Source organism: Salvia hispanica, chromosome 2, assembly GCF_023119035.1.
Source record: "Salvia hispanica cultivar TCC Black 2014 chromosome 2, UniMelb_Shisp_WGS_1.0, whole genome shotgun sequence".
Classification (NCBI taxonomy): Eukaryota; Viridiplantae; Streptophyta; class Magnoliopsida; order Lamiales; family Lamiaceae; genus Salvia; species Salvia hispanica.
The window spans coordinates 60,394-64,899 of record NC_062966.1 but is presented as its reverse complement, the minus strand read 5'-3'; positions in this window follow the sequence as shown (position 1 = coordinate 64,899).

The window sequence follows — 4,506 nt, the reverse complement described above, 5'->3', positions numbered from 1 at the left end:
AGTACTTTCTGACCAACTTGGAGATCCTTGGTTCTCAGATTTTTGTCGTGCCACATCTTTGTTTTCTCCTTGTACCACATGGCTGAGTCGAACGACTCCAATCTGAGTTCTTCCAGCTCTTGTAGTTGTAGCTTCCTTTCCTCTTCACAGGCCTTAGCATCCACATTAACCTGTTGTACTGCCCAGTATGCTCGGTGCTCAATTCCCACTGGCAAGTGACACATCTTCCCAAAGACGATGCGATAGGGGGACATCCCTATAGGAGTTTTGTATGCTGTCCGATATGCCCACAGAGCATCTTCCAACCTTATGCTCCAATCTTTTCTGGAGGGGTTGACTGTCTTCTCTAAAATGCTCTTTATTTCCCTGTTTGAGATCTCTGCCTGCCCGTTGGCTTGGGGGTGGTAAGGACTGGATAGGCGGTGATGAACTCCGTACTTCTTCATCAATGCTTCGACCGTTCGGTTGCAGAAGTGAGTCCCTTGATCAGAGATGATTGCTCTTGGTATCCCAAACCGGCTGAATATATGACTCTTGAGGAACTTGGTGACTTCTTTAGATTCACAAGTGCTTGTGGCCTTGGCTTCTATCCATTTCGACACGTAGTCAACTGCCACTAAGATGTAGGAGTTCCCATAAGATGAGGGAAAAGGACCCATGAAGTCCATACCCCAGATGTCAAACACCTCACAAACTATTACTGGAACTTGCGGCATTTCATCTCTTGCGGAGATTCCACCGGTCAGTTGGCAACGGTCACAACCCTTGCAGAACTCGTATGCATCTCTATTCAGGGTTGGCCAGTAGAATCCGCTATCTAGCACTTTTCTGGCAGTCTTCCTAGGCCCGAAATGCCCTCCACATGCCAAGGAGTGGCAGTGCGTTCAGTACATCCCGTTGCTCCCAGTCAGGAACACATCTTCTAATGACCTGGTCTGCTCCTGCCTTCCACAAGATACCTTGCTTCGCCCAGAAATAATACCTTGCTTCGCTCTTGATCTTCATCCTCTGAGCCTTTGTTACGTTTGGCACCATTGGCAGCTCTCCTGTTACTAAGTAGTTTGCCAAGTCCACATACCAGGGTTCCTGTCCCACTTTCTCCTTACCCTTGGTTGTTGCATCCTGACCAGTAAGTCTCATCACTTCTTCCCAATTGATCTTCCTTGCGGAGAAAATTACTTCACATAAATGCTCTTCCGGGAATCGATCCCTTACATCTTCACTGTTCCCTTCTTGTATTATTCTGCTCAAGTGGTCCGCTACCTTGTTCTCGACTCCCTTCTTGTCTTCTACCTCCCAGTCGAATTCTTGTAAAAGCAGCACCCATCTGATTAGTCGGGGCTTTGACTCCTTCTTCGCAATGAGATACTTGATCGCCGCATGATCAGTATAGACGATGACTCTGGATCCCAGTAGGTACTGCCTGAACTTCTCGAATGAATAGACAACCGCCAACATCTCCTTCTCGGTGGTGTCATAATTTCGTTGGGCTTGATTCAGGGTTTTTGATGCATAGAATATCACGTACCTTTTTCCGTCTATCTTCTGACCCAGCACGGCCCCCACTGCATAGTCACTAGCATCGCACATCACCTCGAAGGGGTGATCCCAGTCAGGAGCCTGAATGATCGGTGCAGAAATCAATTTTTCCTTAAGGAGGTTAAAAGCAGCCTTGCAATGCTCATCGAAGACGAATTCCACCTCGTTCTGGAGAAGCCTGGTGAGTGGTTGGGCAATCTTGGCGAACATCTGCCAATGATATTTCAAACCGGTGATAAAGTTTTTCTCAAGGTGTCCCCGTCGAAAGGGATAATACGTTTCGGTGTTGAGGGAAAGTTGAAGCCGCGATTTATCGGACTCTACAAAATCTTAGAAAGAATAGGACCCTTTGCGTATTGATTGACGCTACCCCCAAGCCTTGGGAACGTGCACAACGTTTTCCATGTGTCGCAGTTGCGGAAGTACGTGTTCGACCAGAAGCACGTGATTCACTTCAAGGAAGTTGCGTTGAATCCAGACTTGAGCTACGAGGAGAGACCCCAGATGATCCTAGACCGAAAGGTTCAGACCCTAAGGAACAAATCTGTCGCCTCAGTGAAAATACTTTGGAGAAATCACGGACACGAGGAAGCTACGTGGGAGCTTGAGGACAAGATGATGGAACTATACCCCGAACTCTTCCCTTGAAGGTACCAAATTTCGGGACGAAATTTCTTTTAAGAGTGGTAGAATGTCACACCCCACTTATCGAACCCTAATTTTAGAGCCAAAAATTTAATTCCCTAATTTATGACTTAGAAGACGTGAATTAATTGAGGAACGAAATTATGACCGAGTCGAGTTTAGGGTTGCGTTGGAAGTTTGAAAAGTCAAACTTGTGGATTATATGACGTGGCATGTGAATATTTGAATTAAAGGTGATTTATGTGGTGAATTATTTGTTTATGGGTGAGTGAGATTATTAGGATATTTTTTTCCATAACATTATCCTCTTGGATCGAAAACCCCACCTCTTATTTGAGAAAATCCTATTTCTCCGGATTTAATTTAATTCTTGGGATATTTATCCAAATTAAATCCAAAACCCAATTATTCCTTATTTTTTTTATGAGAAAAATCGACCCCCCCTTACTCCATGGTGATTTTCGAAAATCATCTATGTTGGGATGGAAATATTTTTTTACTTGTTTCATTGATTCCTTATTGATTTCCTTCCATACCTAAAATTTAATATTCTAGCAAATCTTACCATACCTCAAGGAGATCTTTCCGTATCTTATTTTAGTTAATATTCAAAATCCATTCCTTATTTACTACCTATACTACAAGCCTATTTCTATACCTGGGGAGGATTTTTATTTTATTTTGCTCCGTGATATTTTATTTTACTCCGTAAAATATACAAAATAAAATCTTGGCTAATTAAAAGCCACTCATGCTTGAGCCCTAGAGCTTATTTTTGTTAATTTATTCTTCCCTACTCCACAATATTTGTTTTAAATTAATTGTGGAGAATAAAATCTTTCCAAATATTCTATTTAATTATCTAAAGATTTTATTGAACCCTATAAATAGGAGAACTCCTAAACCTAACCCTAAAAAATTTTCGCCCCCTCCCTCTCTCCACACTCTCTCAATTTTCTTCTACTTTACTCCAATAATCCTTCATCCTTTGAGAAGAATTTGAGTTTGAGCCTCAAGATTTTTGAAGAACCAAGTCTCTACTTTGTTTCTACCGTTCGTTTTTCTCCAAAAAGGTATTCTTATATTAATTCTTCTTCATCTAACCGATTAATCGGTATTCTTGAACCCTCATGCATCTTGATCGAGTGAAAGTGGGATAAAGGGGATATGGAATATATGTGTGCATGTGTGTGTGCGTCGTGTGTGCGTAGCGTGTGTGTGTGCGTGTTGCGTGTGTGTGTGTTGTGTGTATGTTGGCAAAATACTCTTGTGTGACATATGTTGATGATAGATCTAGAGTTAAGATGCGAATGAATTTATGTGATGAATATGGCTTGATTTTGATTGGTGATATTAAGATAAATCGATGGAAAAAGGGAGAACGCGAGGCATGCATGATTTAGGAATTTATGTTAGGACTAATACTTGATATGTAACATCCCGAATTTCCGAACCCTAATTTTAGAGCCCTAAAATTTATTATTGATGACGTGGGAGATGTGAATTATTTGATAAATGAATTTATTGCATGAGTTTCTTTGACCGGGAAGTTTGAAAAGTCAAAATTGTTGACTATGTGATGTGGCATGTGATTTATTAAATTATGAGGTAAATTATTTGTTTAAGGGTGAGTGAGAATAGTAGGGAAAGTTTCCATAAATACTAGCCACCTAAATATTGAGATTTTCGAACCCTTGGACTTTTGGAGAAGGAATTCTATTTTCCGGATTTAATTTAATTCTTGGGATATTTATCCATATTAAATCCAAAACCCAATTATTCCTTATTTTATTGAGAAAAATCGAGCCCCTTATTTTTCCTAGGTGATTTTCGAAAATCAACTATGTTGGGAAGGAAATATTATTTTGCTTGTTTAATTGATTCCTTATTTGATTTTCTTCCATACCTAAAATTTAAATATTCTACCAAATCTTTCCATACCTCAAGAGATCTTGCCATATCTTATTTTAGTTGATATTAAAAAAGAAAAAAAAATCCATGCCTTATTTAAAAGGCATATCTTATTTTAGTTGATATTAAAAATCCACGCTACTACACGCCTATTTCCTTCCTCCAATGGGAGAATTTTTATTTTATTTTGCTCCGTGATATTTTATTCTACTCCGTAAAATATACCAAAACAAAATCTTGGCTAATTGGGAGCCATATATTTCAAAAATTACATGCCTTGATACCCTAGTCTATTTTTGTTAATCCTTCTTCCCTACTTCACAATATTTATTTATTTAATTGTGGAGAATTAAATCTTACCAATTATTCTATTTTAATTACCTAAAGATCTTGTTGAGCACTATAAATAAG